The sequence below is a fragment of the Protopterus annectens genome, chromosome 16.part0 (genome assembly GCF_019279795.1).
Source record: "Protopterus annectens isolate FY-2018-M chromosome 16.part0, PAN1.0, whole genome shotgun sequence".
NCBI lineage: Eukaryota > Metazoa > Chordata > Ceratodontiformes > Protopteridae > Protopterus > Protopterus annectens.
In genome coordinates, this window is record NC_056750.1 from 89492536 (window position 1) to 89514521 (window position 21986).

Consider the following 21986-nt stretch of genomic DNA (forward strand, 5'->3'; position numbering starts at 1 on the left):
GGTGAGATAACCCACTTTATGGGCAGACATCATATGTATACTTCAAAGATACTTAGCAGCAATATCAATACAATGTAAAGCAGGACTGTGGTTTCATACCAATGTGCCTTAACATTTTCAGTAGGGGTGTATTCATTGCATGTCTGTTCTAAATTGCTGCAGTCAATTGTTACATAATGTACACATGTCCCCTGAAGTCACAGCTTTTGAATTCTACTCCCATGTCTGTCAACTAAGACATGATAGTTGTCTAGTCTACTTAATGTACATAAAAATGCATCTAAACTGTCACAATTTGTGTAATGTAATTACAACCACCCAATCTGTCTGGTATGTAATGTATTTTCAGATCTGTTTACAGAACACCTTTGTAGTCATGCACATGCACATTATGTGAAACAGTTCCATGTAGTTGTGCACCTGCATTTGTTAGTGCTTGGCCCATACTGTCCCATCAGCTTAACAGCTTAAAAGGTATGTATTGGTACATCACCTATAGAAAAATTGTAGCCACTGTACTCACAAATGACACTGCACACCTGTAGAAGTATGTATTAGCAGTCTTTTTAGGGATATCTGTGACGTCACTAATGGTATGTTTTTCTCTCTCTCCCCACCCCTAATCTTCTTTAATTTATTATTGTTATTTATTATTATGTTTTAATATTAATATATCTTGTTTAACTGTTATGTTGGTGTCATGGGTTATTTCATACTGGTTTGCTGTTAACATACTTACTGTTATGTTATTTAATGTTGTGTGCCACATAATATACCTTAATATGTATTTGGATAATCAATATTATGTTCCATTATGTTAATAATAATATTGATTTGGTTATTACTAACCATAATTTATTGTTATAACTAATTTACTACAGGGCATCAAGGTAGGCTGGCTCCAGGTGATCCACCTATCTTGCCTACTCTGGCCATGGCACCGGGCCTCAGCACATCTGAGACCCAGCCTGATGGTTCCCCCTCTCCTGCCCCTGCACTACCTGTGGCATTGGGTAGTTCCACCCCATGGCAGGGGGCTGGCCCCCCCTCTGGGAGTGGTGGTAGAGGAGGAGTTGTCACCCATGATCAACTGATGATTTTGGTGTGCAGGATCATGTACCATATGTTTGAACAACACCTGCACAGGATGGAGAGCATGCTAGCCACTCTGGTGGGGCAGGCTCACCCCAGACCCCAGCCTCCACCACTGCCACCCCTGAGACAGTAACGGAGTAGTACCCACAGTCCCATGGGTGGTGACTTGAGTCACACTGCTACCTTGTGGAGTCACACAGGTCTGCAATTCCACAACACCCTTCCCATCCAAGGTGTTCACCCCCTCTTGTCACATCACCTCTGTCTGCTGTTGTGTCAGTCTGAAAAAACTTCATCTACACAATTTACCTCCCCCACAAGTAAATATGTCCCTTTCCCAACATTCTACTCTCACCTTAAAAAAATGGGCACCTGTCCCAAAAACAATATTGTCATATACATAGCATATTTTACACGCATGTTCACTGGACACATATAATTTGGTCCAATTGGATTGACAAAGCAGTTATGTTGTCCTCTCCCTCTCTCTTTTCCTACACCCTTCCTGCACATACCTACCTGCCTTTCACTACATTTTTCCCCCTGCTTGCATCCCATTTCACCACACTTTCCTATCTCCCCAATATTCTTTTCTTTAAAGATTTTTTCAGTGACTCTGCACATCGCACAGCATTGCTATGCTCAGCTAACACCTGTCCCCTAATTTGAACCCAAGACCATCGCACCTGAAGACCACTGCATTAACATGCCACACCAGACAGCTGTTAATTAAAATAGATGGTTTAAGCAAAATATAATAACTGCAAGTTACAGTCATTAAGCGAGTTTGAGCAGAGCAGCACATCATGCCACATCACTCAAACTTGCCGAAAGAGTAATGAAAAACATGTGACTGTAACTTGGAGTCTGGTGCAAGAGTATACAAGTAGAAAGCCAGACACAGAATAATGAATGTAAATGAGGTCTCTACTAGCAGGTAAATGTGCACTTTTGTAAGCAACATTTAGAAATACACCTGTGAAAACTTTAATGACAACATACATGTTCAACTGGGACTCTGGTGGAGAAATACATCCATATAAAGCCATTCGTATAAGGATGGATGTAAAAAAAGAGTATGTCACAGCCTGTATGTGTGCACTTACATTTTGACAAATACACTTTCTGTAACAGTGACTCAGTAGCTCAGTCTGTTAAATGCTGTGCAATTAGTAAGTTTTGCCACACACAGTCCTGAGTTCAAATGCAGTGGTGTGTAGCATTTAAATTATATTATTGTGAAGCCAACAATTAATGACTAAGTCATGCACATTTATCCACACAATGCATTCCAAATCAAATGTCTGCTTTTCACTGATGGAAGTCACAGGCATGCAGATAGGAACACACTTCACATATCGCTATAGCAACACTATAAGTTCATAGTGAGTAGTTCATAGTTGAGTAACTTGTTCCCCATTGGCCCTTTTTTTCAATTATAAAGGAATTCCCAATACTATTCCAGCATGTCCAAAGGTCAGTTGTCAATCTCCTCTCCGGTCCAGCTGGTGAACCTGGGAATCTTGAGGCAATGTTACAACTGCCTAATGTACACAGACAACCCTCTCCTCCTCCCAACAAATTCCAACACGTGAGAGATGCAACCATATAGCCAAACTGGAGGCTAAGCTCTCTCAACTCAGTACTGGCATAACCAGTCAGGAGGAGAAGGAAACCACACTCACTACAATTCCAGTCTCACATAGACCTACCACGACAGCAAACCAAACATATAAACACACAAAAACATACTTGGAGGCTCTGCTCTAAATAAAAATCTGCCTAAGCAGCAGAGACCTCCAAAGCAGACACCCAAGCAACCGCTACCCCAAAACAAAACACGTGCAACACATAGCTCACAAAGCCAGTGTGCTGAACAGTCACAGCCCTTAAGGCTAAACAACACACCTGATACACTTGTAATAGGTGACTTTATTGTCAGGCACACTGACGTCCTGCTCACAAGGCTGAACAAGAAGAAGGTCACGGTGAGCTGCCTATCGGGTGCTAGGATCCGCCACATAACACAAGCACTCAGGTCACTCCAAGGTAAGTACAAATATGACTCAGTCATTGTCAATGCTGGTGTGAATGACCTGAGATGTACCTCCCTAGACTACATGAAAAGAGACATAGAGGAGCTCTCTGAGCATGTAACCCAGGCCAGTATGACCCTGACCTTGAGTAGCATCTTACCCTCACCAAGAATTATGTCACAGTATGAAGACAAGATTATCAATTTCAACAACTGGCTTAAGTATTGGTGTCATTCAAAGGGGATCCAATGCCTGTCAGCCTGGGGTGACATGCTCGACAAGCCACGATGCTATGCTAGGGACGGCTTGTACCTGTCACCCCTGGGCTTTTGGATATTGGCAAAGACTCTTGCTACCCCCATAGTGCCTTTTTTAGGCAAGGCTCAAAAGACAAACCCACCTCCATAGGTATCACAAGGGATACGAAACTAAGAGTAATGCTATTCAACACCAGAAGTCTAAACCTCAAGATGCACGCACTCAAAACTCTCCTTAGCATGGAGAACATCAATATCTGTGCAGTAACAGAAACCTGGTTCAAGGCTCTCAAGAGCACCCCAGCACTACCAGGTTATACATCATACCATGCTTTTCGGCCCCAAAACTTGGACCGAACCACAAAAGGAGGGGGAGTATCAATATTCGTCAAAGATACCCACACCTCCAGGTTGGTGGCACAGCACGAAGCATCAGAGACTATCCATGTGCAACTAACAGTGGGTAAAACTGCCTTCCAGTTTATAGCCTGCTACAGACCACCCTCCCAAACCCAGGAACCCCACTCAGCCTTCCTGAGAACACTGGAAAATATGAAGGTCTCTCCAAACACCATTATATTGGGTGACTTCAACTACCTAACCATAGACTGGGAGCATTACTCTAGCTCCAACACCCTAGCCCAAAGGTTCCTAGAATTTATAAACTCAAATGCTATGGAACAACTTGTTACCACTCCCACAAGAGGGGAAAACATATTGGACCTGATCATCACCAACATGGGGACTCTATGCTCCAGACCAGAAGTGTATCCCTCACAGGTAAGATCAGACCATAAACTAATCTCACTGGATATTCACATCCCGACCCCATCCCATGCCCAGAAAACCACAGTGAAAAATTTCTCTAAAGCAAATTTCACACTCCTCAAAACTGAGGTGGAATCCTTCAAAGCCCCCGGGCCTGTGGATAATACGGCCCAGAAAACAAAATCCTTTCTAAACACATTCTATGAACACCTTCAGGAATGCATGGATTATGCAATCCCAAATAAAACCAAGACCCAATCCTCCAAAGGCAGACGTCCTGTGTGGTGGACCCCAGCCATAAACAAACTATACAATAGAAGGGGGAAGCTACTACACAACAGAGCAAAATCCCAAAAAGGGATGGCATCTCTGATCAGTATTAGCAAAAAACTACAGGCACTAATAAAATCGTCTAAGGCCAGCTTCGAGAAAAAAATTGCACAGGACACTAAGGATAATCACAAGGCTTTCTTTAGTTATGTTAGGAAACTGGGAGGGAATTCCCAGATATGCTCAGAATTAGTCCAGTATGACAAAAAATACACCAAACCCACAGACATTGCCAACATCCTAGCTGACAGGTTCAGCACAAACTTCTCCCCCCTCCCCACCAAAAGGGCTAATATCTATCCCAGCAGAGTGCTGCCCCCCTGACATCTCAGATGCTCAGGTAAGAGCTGCCCTCTCCAAAGCAAGAAACACAGCATCAATGGGACCAGACGGTGTCCTGGGCTGCGTCCTACATGAACTCCAAGAAGAGCTAAACCCAAACCTAAAACTACTGTTCAGTCTCAGCCTTACTACAGGATATGTACCCAAAGAGTGGCGTACAGCAACAGTGGTCCCTCTCCACAAAGGTGGTGCCTCAACGGATCCTGGAAACTATCGCCCCATAAGTCTCACTAGCTTGGTCTGCAAAGCTATGGAAAGGATCATCATGGACCTTATAAATAAAGATATTGGGGACCTACAGACACTGGATCCTACCCAGTTCGGCTTTGTTAAGGGCAGATCCTGCCTCTTAAACCTGGTCGATTTATTTGAAACAGTCACCAAGGCCATTGACAAGGGGAAGGTGGTCCACACAGCCTACCTGGACCTCGCAAAAGCCTTCGATACAATACCCCACTTGGGCATTATAGATAAGCTCACCAGCTTAAATATAAACCCCTATGTCACTAGATGGGTTGCAAACTGGCTCAAGGACAGAACCCACATGGTTAAAATAGCTGGAGCCATGTCAGACTCCAAACCAGTTACAAGTGTAACTTGTCAGTCTTGGGACCTCTCTTGTTCTGTATATATTTCTTGGAGGTACAGGCCAACATGGAAGGATTGTGGCTGACCAAGTTCGCAGATGACTGCAAACTGGGCGCCATAATAGACTCTCCAGCCAACACAAGCATCCTACAAAAGGGCATCATAGAAACAGACAACTGGTGCCAGAGCCATGGCCTCAAGCTAAACGTCAAAAAGTGTATAGTCATCCCCTTTGGCAAAAACAAAGTGCCCACAAATTACCACATAGGTGGTAATCCATTAAGTACAGAAGAAGTAATTAGGGACCTGGGGACCCAAGTTGATAGCAATCTCTCATTTGACAACCACATGGTCAAAGTGGTTAGAAAAACATTTTATATAGCCCACCTAATCTTGAAGGGATTCACATCTAGATCAGGGGAGGTCATCGTGCCTCTTTACTCATCCCTCATCAGACCCATAATTGAGTACAATGCCCCTTTTGGGATGTACCTTACCAGACACCTGCAGCAACTGGAAAGACCCCAAAAGTACCTCACCAAGAGGATCAAGGGGCTCAAACAGATGCCGTATGCTGCCTTAGTTAAAGAAACTCCAGCTCTACTCAGTGGCATACCACCTGCTCAGAGGTGATCTGTGCCTGACGTATAAAGCCATGTCCAACCTGGAATTAATGGACATGCTGCACCTCAGAAAATCCAAATCCCATCAAGCTACACACTCGAGGGACTTAAACCTCAGCACTGAAATAAATAGGACATGCTGGAGGGACAGATTCATAACCCAGAGGCTCCCTTCACTCTGGAATAAAATCCCAGTCCAGATTAGGCAAAGTCCCTCACTGACTCTCTTCAAGAGGAATCTTGATGAGTGGATGGGAGATCATAGGTTTACCCCGGGTATCACTTCTGTGTCACTGTTAGACAGAGGCACAGTATACTAATCTCGAAAAAGGGCATAGCAAAATTAATTTAAAATGGGTGGCGAAAGCCATACACACTCTGGCTAGTCTTATAAATGCCCTAGGGCAGATAGCCTAGTATGAACCTATGAACCTATGAACCTATAAAGTATCATGTCATGCATTAATATGCATTCACATAGAATTTTAACCCAGGTAATGCAAATGAGGCCTACTAATATCAGAGTGCAGCACAGAATCCTTTCATAATCACATTACAGATTAGGACAGCTGCACAACTATCATACACATTTGAAGTCCCTCCTTGTAACAAGAACTGTCCTTATACACATTTCAAATTACTACCAGACTGTAACACATGGCCTGACAGTTCCACATGGTGGGCATATTCTTATATTTATCCCCATGTTGCTCAAGGACAAAACAAACATTTTTCCTAGTACTCTGCTAGTGGTACCTCTGCCTAACATACTTACCTTAAACACATGCCTTAATTTGAGTGGAAGGGGAACCCTCACTCTGGCTTTGCCTCTACAACAAGGCTGACACAGCTCCCACAGTTACTCTTACAGCTTGTTGCCCTCCAAAGTGTTCACACTCTCTGCCTATGACTATTACCTGCAGCAGCAGCTGCAGCCTGTAGCACACACATCCCTATGTAAAGGTAGTTGCTACAGACCTACCCTCTGTGACATAGTATCCTCACCCCAGTAATGTTCAGCACAACATATCAGAAAGGGCTTCAAAGCTATATGAAGGCCTTGCATCTTGTTCAGTGGTCACATGTCATTGGCTGATAATACTGCAAATCAGTTGTGTTGGCTGAAATTAACATGTCAGAACCTCAGATTGGTTAAGAGCAAATCACCTGGTAACGAGAACCATGTTAAAAATGAAACAGCTGGCTAGGGAAACCAGTCTGTAAGAGTCATTCCTCACACAGTAAACTCATTGACAAAAATCTTATATATCTGCACTTATCAACAGAGGAGCATTGTACTCCATCAGGTATGTAATCTTTTTGTTTACAACAGGATGCAGCTGTGTGAATATACTTAGGAGAATGGGGATTACAGCATTAAGCCTTTCTTAGACCTGTTATAATGACATGTCATTGATCTCCAGATTTGTTACACCAACAGAGGATGTACAATACATTAAGGGTGTGATGTTTTTCTCAATGTGGCACACTGATCTCATGGGACTGTCCCTTTATCATGGTTGTAATAGCACACTGCTATTTGTTTGGCACTGTTGTTTTGACATGTTATTAGGGGGTTACCCCTAGTGCACACACTACAATAGACACCAGGGTTGGGTGCATGATCATACATCAGTATCTGTCATGACACACACTGGAATTGCTGACTATCACTAGTATCTTAGTTGTATCTGCAAACTTAGTATGTTTGCACACTGTGCAATATGACATGTGGGATCAAGCAGTGGATACTACCAGCCATTCTGTTATTGTATCTCTACAAAGTGTATTTCCATGTATGTAATCCTGATGTGTTCCCATTTTGTTGTGTTATAGGAAACATATCCCAGACACCACCATGCCACTTTCATGGATGCAGAGAATGATATAATACTAGAAGGCCTCTGGCAACACCATAAACTGTGTAGAGGCAGGCACTGGGGGCTGACCTTGTCTGTGATGTGAATGCCATAGGTTATCACAGCAGAACATATGAGCAGGGTTGACACCATGCAATAGACATGATTAATGTTGCATGCAGAAGAGCAGCAGATGTAGCCAGGGAATGTGGTGTTACTGGTGGAGGGCCTGCAGCAGAACAACCACTCTCAGCCAATGAGAAATTCCTGATGAACGTAGGAACATATGACAGCTCCCAGGCATCTATTACACTACACATCGTGCATGTGGGTGCCACCTTTTCTACGCAGAGGAGCATGCAGTTAAGCTTAGGTTAATCCACATTGGAATACCGTAGCATTCTTTTTGTGAGGGAGGAGTTGAAGTGCAGTTTGACTCTCATGCTTAGATTTTGACAGACATAATTAACACAGAAGCTACTGTAAATGTAGGATATATGGACGTATTACCTTGTTGTGGTGCAACATGCAGTGGAACTTATCTCTCCTTCAACTGTTGACAGGTCTGTCAGGTATCAGACAAGGCTGTGGTCCTGCTCCTGGTAAGCATGACACTGTTTTGTTACATATGTAGATTTATAGCAATGTATTCCCTAAAGTGTCATCCCGGGCCTGTTGCCTGGATTGCTGTATTGTTGGCCTGATTGGCAACTTCACAGATATTTTCTGACTGTACACACTTTAAAGTTATACCTATGCCTTGTAGGTGTGACCACACTGATAAATGTGACAGTATTGTCAGGACATTACAGTGTACTGCATTGTTGCTGATGAGATTGCAGTGTAAAGAGCTTTTATTTACAAGTAACTACAGTTATTTGTGGGAAAAGTAATGTCCGTATATCCTACTATATGAAATTGGGTTTTAAACAGGTCTGTAATAGTGATGACAGTGTATAACAACAGTGTAATAGTGACAACAGTGTATAACAACAGTGTAATAGTGACAACAGTGTATAACAACAGTGTAATAGTGATGACAGTGTATAACAACAGTGTAATTGTGATGACAGTGTATAACAACAGTGTAATAGTGATGACAGTGTATACAGCTTTACACATATTGCAACATAGTACTGCAGAGCATTATAGTGCAGGTATTAATGTACTCCTTTTTCCTTTCTTATCACAGGTGACTGGGGAGGGGGTTGGTCTCTGTTCCATACACAACCTAATGTCTCCCCAGACTCTGATGATGATGGTGGCCAGAATGAGGCACAGGTGGGGGTTTCAGGGGCTGAATCTGTCCCAGAAGTTGACATTCCTCTTCTGCTCTCATTGTCACAGAACACAGTCGGTATGCCTACACATACCCAGTTGCCGGCGGCCACAGATATTGGACAGTCAGAAGGTGGGGACATTGAACAAACAAGTGTGGCTACTATGGCTCCAGTGAGTGTAGACACTAGCCATAGCTGAAGAGCTGGAGGAGTTTTCTGATCTTGTAGCCCAGGCAGGTATGACCCTAGCCCTGAGTAGCATCCTGCCATCAAACAGAATGATACCACACTACAAGGACAAAATGATTGACTTCAACAATTGGCTAAGCTTCTGGTGTCATTATAAGGGGATCCAGTATCTGTCTGCCTGGGATGACATGATCAACAAACCACGATGCTTTGCCAGAGATGGCCTGCACCTGTCGCCCTTGGGATTCCGAATACTGGCTAAGGCTCTTGCCACCCCTATAGTGCCTTTTTTAGGCAAGATTCAAATAACAAATTCACCACCGTAACAGGTACAAGCAAGCAAAATTTGAGGGTAATGCTACTCAATGCTAGAAGTCTAAACCTCAAAATGCACTCACCCAAGGCACTCCTTAAAATGGAGAACTTCGACATCTGTGCAGTGACAGAGACATGGTTCAATGCTCCAGAGAGCACCCCTACATTACCAGGCCATAATTCATATCACACCTTTCAGCCACCTAACTTGGACCGAAGCACTAAAGTTGGAGGCGTGTCCATATTCATTAAGGATATCCACACCTCCAGGCTAGTTGCTCAGCATAATGCATCTGAGATTATCCAAGTGCAACTAACTCTGGGCAAGACCCCAATGCAAATTGTAGCTTGCTACAAATCCCCCACCATGCCCCAGGATTCCCACTCCTCATTTCTTGATACAGTGGAAAATATTAGGGTACAACCTAACACCTTAATAATGGGAGATTTCAACTACCCCACCATTAACTGGGAAAACTACTCATGTACCAACTCTTGTGCTCAACGTTTTCTGGAATTCATAAATTCCAATGCCTTGGATCAACTTATCCACACCCCTACCAGGGGCAGCAATATCCTACACCTGGTCATTACCAACATGGGCAACTGGTGTTCCACACCAGAGGTCAATTCCTCGTTGGTCAGATCCGACCACAAGCAAATCACCCTAGACATCCATATCCCAGTCCCACTCCCCATTAGGGAAACCACCGTAAAAAATTTCTCCAAAGCCGACTTCACACTTCTTAAGACAGAAGTGGCAAACTTCATGACACCCATGCTGATGGACAACAGAAATATGACTGCTGAAGCCTATGCAATTGCACTTTATAAGCACTTACACGAGTGCATGGATCATGCAATCCCTAACAGAACCAAGATGCTATCCTCCAAAAAAAGAAAGCCAATCTGGTGGTGTCCTACCATAAACAAACTCTACAACAAAAGAAAGAAACTGTTACAAAAAAGAGTAAAATCCCATGATTGGAGGAACTCTCTGGTCAGTCTCAGTAAGAAGCTGAGATCCCTCATAAAATCCTCCAAAGCTAGTTATGAAAACAAAATCACCACTGATTCTAAAGACCACCACAAAGCATTCTATAGCTATGTCAAGAATCTCAATGGCAACACTCAGATCTGCTCTGAGTTACAGCACAATGGCACTAAATATACAGAACCAACTGATATTGCCAAAATCCTGGCAGATAGGTTCAGTGCTAACTTTACCCCTCTCTCATCCCCTAAAGAGCCCATCTCTATACCAGAAGAATGCAAAGTACCTGTAATCACAGCTGTACAGGTAAACAACACACTCTCCAAAGCCAAGAACACAGCATCCATGGGACCTGACAACATCCCAGGCTGCATTCTACATGAACTACAGAATGAACTGGCACCCCACCTAAGTACCTTGTTCAATCATAGCCTCACCACAGGCTTTGTGTCCACTGAATGGTGCACAGCAACAGTTATCCCACTCCACAAAGGGGGAGCCACCACGGACCCCAGGAACTATCACCCCATTAGCCTGACAAGCCTGGTCTGCAAGGCTATGGAGCACATCATCATGGAACTTATAAACAATGACAATGGTAATCTCCAAACTCTGGACCCTACCCAGTTTGGGTTTGTAAAAGGCAGATCATGTCTCCTAAACCTGATAGACTTCTTTGAAGCAGTCACCAAAGCTGTAGATGAGGGTAAGGTAGTACACACAGCCTATCTAGATCTCGCCAAGGCTTTCAACAACATCCCCCACTCTGGAATTATAGACAAACTCACTAAACTAGGTATAAATCCCTATGCCACAAGATGGGTTGCCAACTGGCTCACTGACTGAACCCACACTGTGATAGTAGCAGACTCTAAATCCAACGTCAGACCAGTGACAAGTGGAGTACCACAGGGTTCAGTCTTATGTCCTCTCCTATTTGGTATCTACTTCTCTGAAGTACAGACTAACACAGAAGGTCTTTGGCTAACAAAGTTTGCAGATAACTGCAAACTAGGAGCCATAATCAAATCTCTTAATGATGTGGACATCCTACAAAAGGGCCTCACTGACACAGGTGCCTGGTGTCAAAGCCATGGCCTCAAGCTCAATACCAAAAAGTGCATTGTCATCCCTTTTCGTAAAAACTCTGTACCCATGAACTACCACATTGGTGGTAGTCTACTTAACACTAAAAGTGTGTTAGGAGACCTTGGGACACAGGTGGACAGTAGTCTCTCCTTTGATAATCACATTGCCACAGTAGTCAGGAAATCCTTCTATGTGGCACACCTCATCACAAAAGGATTCTCATCCAGGAAAAAAGAGGTCATTGTTCCCCACTACTCGTCACTCATTAGACCCATTATAGAGTACAACACCCCTTTTGGTATGTACCACACAAGACATCTACAACAACTGGAAAGGCCACAGAAATACCTCACAAGGAGGATTACCAGCCTCAAGCAGATGCCCTATGCAGACCGTCTCAAAAAACTCCAGCTTTACTCTGTCACATATCGCCTACTCAGACGTGATTTCTGCCTAACATACAAAGCTATGTCAAACCCAGAGCTGTTGGACATGCTCCACGTAAAGAAATCCCAATCCCTCCAAGCTACATGCTCTAGGGACATAAACCTTGTCACCACAATAAACATAACATGCTGCAGGGATAGATTCCTGTCCCAGAGACTTCCCATACTCTGGAACAAACTACCTATCTATGTCAAACAGAGCTCCTCATTAGCACTCTTCAAGAAAAATCTTGATGACTGGATGGGAGATAGGAAATTCACCCCGGGGATCACTTCTATGGCTCTGCTTGACAGAGGCACAAGAAAATAATTTTCTTGGTTGGCAAAAGCCAGGGTACCATTTGGCTAGGCTTATATAGGCCCTAGGACCAATAGCCTAGTACCTACCTATGAACCTATGAACCTATGGTGGGGATCTACACAGGAAGATTGATGGGGTAAACACATGAAATGGAGACAAGTGCAGAATTACTCCAGACTTTAAAAAACACACCAGCGGAGGAAATAAGGCTCCAAAGCTTGTTTACTCACAATTTATTTCAGTAAAAAGTCCACAGGTACCAGCAAAAACAGGCAGAAATCCAGTAAACCAGCAAATTTTTTAATATTATAATGTAATTATCCTCATTACCAATGGAATACGTTTGGTGCCATTGCTTGTATGTTGAAGTTGATTTTACATATTCATATATGTTCAAAATTCCAACAAAATTGTACAACTTTTGGTATAGGGACTTATAATAGCCTAAAATGTTCTTATTGCACATAGGTGTAATTTCTCTCTCAACCACTAAATGGTGTTATTTAAAAATCTTCTGGTCAACTTTTTATTTTTTAATTAGAATGTGGTTTCACGATGTATTAAAGTTTTAAACAAGGTAGTTTTTATTTATGTATTTTAAAATGAATGTTTTTCGATCTTCTTATAAAATATTGAATGATGTTTTAAGATGACTTTCTGCAATTAATGTGATGAAGATTTATAAGTTCAAACTTCTTGTTTTGTCATGAAGATGTGTTCTTTGCTTACTGGACTTCTGCCTGTTTTTGCTGGTACCTGTGGACTTTTTACTGAAATAAATTGTGAGTAAACAAGCTTTGGAGCCTTATTTCCTCCGCTGGTGTGTTTTTTAAAGATTGATGGGGTGCTTGTAGGAGGCCTGATGTCCATCCAACACCTGTTGCAGGTGTCACATCATGGGTCATTCAGCGTATGTTTTCCACCATCATGGAGGCACAGGCATGCTCTGAAACGAACTCCAGACATATGCTCCGGGTTATGGATGGATGCAACACAGTCTGGCATCCATGATTGCCTCCACCACATTGCTGACACCCTGGATTAGTTTACTGATGCAGTGGAAAGAACATCGGCTGAAACAGATCACAGAATATCTGTCTTGGAATGCACATTGTCTGTGCTGGAACATCTGGTTGGAGTTGAGCATTGAACTTGTGGATGGAGGTCAGCAACCCCATCTGCTGAGAGTCCACATGGCTGTGCACAATCACGCCCCATAGTGGCAGTACATCCAGTGCTCCAGAGGAGAGTGTGCTGTCCACACCAAGACATGGCAGAACATGGGCTCATGGTCTTGGGCATTCCCATGGAGGTCATGGTCCCGGGAAACAGCAGTTACCATCAGGTACTAGCACCTTTCTGAACTTGGTCATGGAGGTGTCAGTGCAACTCTTGGCAGAGCCAGTTCCCATGTTCAGGTTCAGAGACAGTGAACTGTCAGCTCTATCATGCATGGTTCAAAGCTGTCCAACATACACATATGTAGGATTAGCACTGAGCTTGACTGTGTATACACACTCACAGACCAGTGTCAAATTCACATCACCTACAGACACACACAGCACATTTCCATGGTCCATCTTGCCTGCTTCCCTTCCTGACTCACACACATGCTATCAATCTTTTGGGTGAGCCTAGGCATCCTGCACCCCACACAACACTCTGTACAAGTGATGATACCTGTGCAACATCCCTGTCATCCTCATCATTGGTGCAGGGAAATGAAGCTGCAGTATGTGTGTCTGATGTACCGGATGATTATATAAATTAAAATGTACTTATGTAATGCATTGTTTTGTCATGTCACTTGTACTGGTTACTGACAGATACTGCATGCTGACATTTGTAATGAGTAAGCCACATAATTCTGTGTACCTTATGCTGGATGATGTAATAGTTGTATACTTATATAATGAAAGATGTGTCATGTACCTGGTTGTTTCTGTTTCAGGAGTCTGTTGGAGACACCTATGGATACAAAGTGGCAATAAATCCGTAGACATCACAGCACAGGATGGAATGTCAACAGAGAAGAAATATGCCTACAGCAAGGTACAGAACTATAGGTACATGGCTCCATACGGTCATGTCTGTATAACAGGCTAACATAGACAATGGTGTCATTCAGCCTACTTCTGCATCCTTAATCAATGAAAACATCTGATACCCTTGATAAGTGTCACCAGGGTTTTGAGAGCTAACACATCTACAAGCTATGATAATGGAGATGACCCATCTACAAATTTCCTGTGTCCAACACAGACATTTGTCTGACACCAGTTATGATTGTCTTGTTCTGCATCCAATTGCATAACTTGAACATGAGGTGTGTCACAGCAGATATGTACTTCACATGCATGGGGGCCTGTTACATGTAGCATGTAGTGTCTGTGTTACATACCTGTCTCTCCAGCTTGTACTATTTATACCACAGTGGTGATGTAGATGTGTAGAACAAGTAAGACATGTGATAGTCCTGTCTTGGATATGTGGGAGGTACACAGTGGGATCTGACACCTCCTTGTATGGCAGCCATACACATCTCCTCCAAAGCATGTAAAAGACAGACACCACATGTACAGTCTTGACATGGATTCCATAGGACATGTTATCTACAATGTGCATTTGTTTACTGTGGAACCTATGTGGCTGCTACAGTTGTAAGATATTCCTGTGTAGTGACGTAGCAAAGGAGCCATTGCACCCAGTGAAATGTGTGATGACTGTCAAATTCAATATAACAATTACAGTCTGAGATTTACATGCCATACCTTTCTGTATAGGTTGTACAGAATTGAATGGATCCACACATCTTACCAACCAATGAAAGTCAAAGGCTGCATTACTCTCTGTGTCCATAACTCCATGACTAATGGCTCAGCTGTGTGCAGTGTGCAGACACTACTATATTTTCTAGGGGTGGATGACTTCCAAAAGGATAGTATTGTCCAGTCATTGGGATTTACTATTTGTCAGTGGCTCTGATAACAACTGAATGTGTGTCTCAGGCCACCCTGGATAACTGTTGGGTCTGTGTAGGATTCAGTGACAGCTCCTAATATGCAATCACTTGTTATTGTAGTCAGTCAAGGGTCACTGACAGTGGCCATGACTACAGACATGGGAATGGCTAGAAGGGGTACACCATTAATGATGTCTGGGAAAATCCACTGCTGACTGGCGTCATTGAGCATAAGTCTACCAATGCTATCTTCCCAGAGTATGACTGTCAGGCACTTGCCTATCCACCAACTGATATAACATTCTGTACATAACATACACAATTTCCAGCAAGATCTGCTGGCCTACTATTGACATACACCATATCAGGCCATGGTTGGTGGAGTGAGACATATTTCCATTATGCATTGCATAGTGTAATAGTCGTGCTGTGGCTCACTTGCCCAAAGGTTAGTCCATGTCCTTACCCACATTGCCCTGGAGCAGTCTAGTGACATCCCCGCATGGGGAACTAATATATTGTTTCATGTGTTTCCCAATTTGGTTGACCGATACAGCCCCCTAATGTGAGGTCCTCCCTGGTATGATCTGCCCACAGATCAGTCTCCTTAGAACTACCAGCACATACCCCCCTTCCAGATAATATTGACATATATGTCAACCTACCCATTTATTATGTCCTGTGGTATGGTTTACATGGCTGGACTGCAACTCTCTCATCAAACAGTACAGGAATGTATACAGAGCTCAACACTCATGTCAGCAGCATTCCAACTGCATGAACTTGGCTGTACATGATAGGAGGGGCACAGGCCCATCATATCACAGCAAACCTGATTGGTGGACAACTGCCATTGGCAGGCTGTGCAATAACAGGTGGACAATGTTGTGTGACAGTTGGGGTAAGGGTAACCTCCCAACATGGAGGCACTACCTCCTCAGCTAAAAAAATCCACATAGTATTTTTGTGTAGACATGGTAAGTGACAAAATTAGCCACCCACACAAAGCAGAACCAAAACACATTGTGTAGTTACATGTGTGACCTTAAAAGACAGGTCCAGATTGTTGGTGAACTCATACATAATGATACCACATATGATGGATCTGTACTCATAGCTAACTGGTACTCTCACACTGTCTGCATCAACTACACTCTCTTGCCCACACCACGAGACACATGACATTCCTACAGCCTGCCCCATAACTTCCATTTTTACAGAGCTGTTTGTAACTGGCCTCTCAATGGTAGATACATAGCATCTGTTGCACATGCTAACATACTAGGTTGCATACCACACGTGATCCGATAAAGATTACTAACACCACTGGGAAAACCTTGCAATCATACTGACACCACTGGCTGCACACCAGCTGAGTGGACCAAGGTGACTGTTATACCCCTGCACAGAGGTGGTGCATCCACTGAACGACATAACTATAGACCTCTTTGTCTAAGTATCCATATCTGTATGCCAAGAGGGGCACTCCTCATGGAGCTGATCAGCACAAGTATATGTGATCTACACACAGTTGACTGTACACAGTTTGGATATCTGACAGGGGGAGCATGACTATCATGTGGTAGACATTTCACAGGCAGTCACCAAGGACCTGTGTGAGGGTACATCAGGGCACACAACTCCCTAGATTGGGCCATGCTGTCTGACTATATCCTTCGCTCAGGTAATATTTACAAAACACCCACTTAGGCATCCGTGATACTGTCATTTTAGGGGCCAATAAGTGGCCCATTGATGACACACATATGCAACATAGAGACATTCACCTCCAATAGCTAATCTGTAAGCAGCAGTGCTCAACAGGGTGCAGTCCTGGGTCTTCTAATGCTTGGTATCCATGTAACCACAATGCATGTGACTACTGACTGACTGTGGCTAACAATGTTGGCTGATGCATGTAAATTGTGAGCACTTATAGAATCTCAGTGGTATGTCACTATCCTGGAAGAGGTACAGAAAACACATGCCTGTTGACATACTAATGGTCATAAACTCCAAGCAAATATTTATGTAGTAACCTTTCCTTCGTGTAGACCTATGTACCTGGTCAGTGGCAAATCAGTCACAACATGTGCCATACATACATACTCAGGGGTGAAAGAACTGAGCATACAGACCTGGCCACACAGGTTTACAGATCACTATGTCTACAGTGGTATGGCAGAGATCACATGGTATAACTGAGGCTACAGTTGCCAGTAGGTGACGTAATCATAACCTCAAAGTATCCTTTAATCAGCATGCCAATATCTGAGTGCAATGGCCATTTGTTATACCTTTCCAAGCAATACTAGCAACTGCACACAACAGCATGATCCCTATAAGGACACTTCACATCTTCAGTATGTGTTCAATGGGGATCATCTGCAATGAATGTCATTGTTGCCTGTGGCATTTAGACTACTCAGAGGTGATCTGTGCTGTTCATGCAGGGCAATGTGTGACCCTGCTTGATTGCATATGCTGCCTATCTGTGGGAAGCATAGTGGATGGATGACTCACCTTAAGGACATTAACCTGGTGTGTGCCATTTGAAATACATGCTTGTGGGAGAGATTTGTCTAGCAGACTGAAAGACACCCTTGGGACAGAACCCTGACTAGCCGCACACAGAGCACCTCAGATCACCTCAGCACATGCCTTCTGTATGATTGGCTGGGTGACCATCATCTCAACACAGGACATCTGTTTGCTTCCCTCTTGGACTGGGGCAGTATTGCTGATCTTGTAACTATGGGTATGAATATGTCTATGATTGTGAGGGCTGTATGGGCATTATTTTAGTTCTGTTCAAACACCCTATGGTTCCATAACATGATGTAAAATGATCTAACAGGTTCACACATAAACATGGCTACATTGAGGCTAGCACCACTTACAGTCACTGCATATAGGACATGCCAAGGCACACACATAATGCAAGTTGGCTGTATGTAGATGTGAACACTTACCTGTGCAATGGTGCATACTACAGATCACCATATATGTTGCATTCAACACACCTCATGTCTGATAGTACTATCAGTTTATGACATATTATGCTTGATGACATACAGAAGCCTTGTTGTGGTCAGTCCTTTGGGGGGGCTACATCACCCTCTACAAATAAAACACTGCAAAACCCTACCTATGTCTAAATTATCAAGGTTATCAAAGTTATGCCATATAGATATATGCACAAGCACCAAGTGGGCTGGAGTGAAATTAGAACCCTTACTTATCTAATCTTATACTCTGTATTTCACAGTACTTAATGCACATGCCATGGCTTAAGTCTGATGCAACCCTGTCAGTTGGTATTCATAAGGTGGATGACATCATCATGCCTGTAGAAGAGGGCAGTTTGGAAGCCAGCAGCAAATTGCAGGCCCAAAATGTGCATAACCATTGCAGGTGAATAGCCCATGAGGGCATGCCCACTATTTTGCAGGGGGATGTACAAATACACACACACACACACACACACACACACACACACACACACACACACACACACACACCAAGTGGGCTGGGGTGATATTAGAACCTCTACCTATCCAGTCTTAGACATTTGAGCTCAAGGTACTTATTTTACACACCACGGCTTAAGTCTGATATGATATTGTCAGCTGGCAGTCTTAAGGTGGATGACATCATTGGGCCATGTAGAAGAGAGCAGTTTGGAAGTCAGCAGCAAGTTACAGGCCCAAAAAAGTGCATGACCATTGTAGGTAGATAGCCCATTAAGGCATGTCCATTGTTTTGCAGGAAGATAAACACACAGACACAGACATGCAGTAAGTTGGCTGGAGTGAGATTAGAAACCCTGCCTATCTAAACTTATACAGTACAGTTCATTGTACTTATTGCACACACCATGGATTAAGTTTGATACCAGACTGTCAGCTGGTAGTCTTAAGGTAGATGACATCATTAGGCCTTGTAGAAGAGGGTAGTTTGGAAGTCAGCAGCAAGTTACAGGCCCAACAAGTGCATAACCATTGCAGGTGGATAGCCCATGAGGGCATCTCCATTGTTTTGCAGGGGAATACATATGCCAAGTGGGCTGGAGTGAGATTAGAACCCTTACCTATCTAGTCTTCTAAACTACGTATCACACATGCCACAGGTTAAGTCTGTTTAATATGTGATTGTAGTCACAGTACTTCTGCATTACACAAACTAGGCTTATGTTGAACAGCATCTGTGGCCCTCAGAGTGATATTGCTTTGTACTGTTATCTGCATCTAGTATCTTAGCAGTGAGATAACTGTTTTTATCCTAGCTATGTGTGTATAGTTACCAGTATGTATATATGTGGCTGCTTGCAGTTAGATAGGCAAACTTGTAGGCAGGAAAAATGTGCCCTGTCCATGTGTGCATTGACAACATTAAACATTAAACCACCTGCTCACCTGTGTCTGTCTACGTGGTGAGATCCTGCAGACACAGGGGTTTGTAGGTTAGTCGATTTTGTACTATTGCATCTTTAGTTTGAATTTTTTGAGCAACAGAATGGATGTGTGATAGTGCAGATTACTCACCATTATTAGCATATGTGAGACAATATTTGGAGACTCTACCATTTTAATATATGTATAGCTATACATATCAGAATATATATATATATATATATATATATATATATATATATATATATATATATATATATTTGACACAACATAATAATAGATATACTATGCATGTGGGACAGTGACAGTGACAAATGGATATGTATATGTCTGTATGTTTTGGCATATTTATACATAACAGGTCAAGGGGCAACAAAATTGAGCTCGTTTTAACTAAGTGTCTGGCATGCCCGGTGGGACTGTCAGTACTTATAAAGTGACTCCAGGCCACACCTACAGGCCCACAGTCAGGGATTTTGTATGTTACAATTATTATCTGTTGCTGTTTCTGCAGTACTTCTGCATGTCTAAAATGCTCCTGACATGCCTGCTGTCCCTGCATGTGACTTGTTTGATAATATGTGTTGAGATAATGATAACAGAACACACACAGTTGGCCATTACATCTACCTCTCAACTGCTTTTATTACATTAACAAATATAAATATTGAAATAACTAAATAAATAAAAAAAAATTGTGCTTTTGTCTTTTTTTTATTTTATATCAAATTTAATATATCATATTTCTATGTTTCTTTATACTTTTATTTAAAAAAAAAATTTATTTTCTGTCCTTTGTCTTTGCCTTTGTCTCCCAGTAATTTTGTCTTTTGTCAGATAAGAGATTGAGAGAGATTGAGGACATGAAAAAATTGAGAACAAATTATGAACATAATAATACCTCACATGGAAAATTGACCAGTAAATTTAAATTTAGAACACACAACACCAAGTTTTCTAGTCCACTGAGCCACACAGGTTACCAGACAGAGAGAAGCCATCCATCACACAATCAACAGCATGAACATGTATGTTGTTGTCTGAACATGTATGTTGAATATGTGATCAATTGATATCAAAGCCCCTGAGATTGCCTGGTCCATCATCACACCATTGTTAAAATTTTCTTAAGCAGTAGTATGTGGGGTACAAGGTATGGGGGGGTGGGGTGTTAGCAAGCTTGGGGGTGGGGGGAACCAGCTGCAAGTCCAAATATCTTCTGAAACTGACATCAATCTTTCTTTTGAAGTAGTTGTGAATTTGACCATGATGAGTATATGAGCTATTAAGGAATATTGACATGATATACTATTGAACTGGGTATCTGCAACTCATGTGGATGTTCCATCTGTCCACATACATATATATGCATAACTATATTACATATGACATACACATACATACATATATATATTTACCTTATACAATTATTTATTGTGTTAAAGGTCACAGGGATACACAGTGTACGGTATAGTGTCAAGTACACAGCCAATACAGGGGGGTGTGGTGGCCTGGCATCAGCTATTTGTTTATTGTTGTGTATGAGTGGGAGTAAGGGGTCAGTCTAGGGGGGATAGGTTGTTGTCTGAGTGTGTATATGTGTTGTCTCTAGCCATCATCAGGGCTACTGGGGCACACATACATCTGCCTATAGGGACACTCTCAAGGTCCCTCCCTCTCTGGTGACTGTGAGTGATGGCTGCTGTGACCGTGACTGGTGGCTGTGTATCTGTCCCCTTTGCTGATCCTGCTGCAGCTGCTTCTACTGAGGCATAACATGTGTATGTGATATGTGTGGATGAACATACATGTACATGTGTGTGGTACTTACTGCAGGGCTTTTCCAGATATACTGAGGCATCAGAACCATGATGTTCCTAGTTTGTGTGTGTGTCTCATTATGGCATTCTTTTGTATGGGTGTTGTGCACCATGGTTCCATTGCATAAATAGCATCCTCCATAATGTGCCCCAGCAATAAATCCAAGCCAATGATATGGGCCCCAGATATGCACCACTGTGATGATGATGCATATGCATGCCATGACCTGCCAGCACTGCCAGCATGATAAAGCCCTGGGCATTGCACAAGACCTGGCAG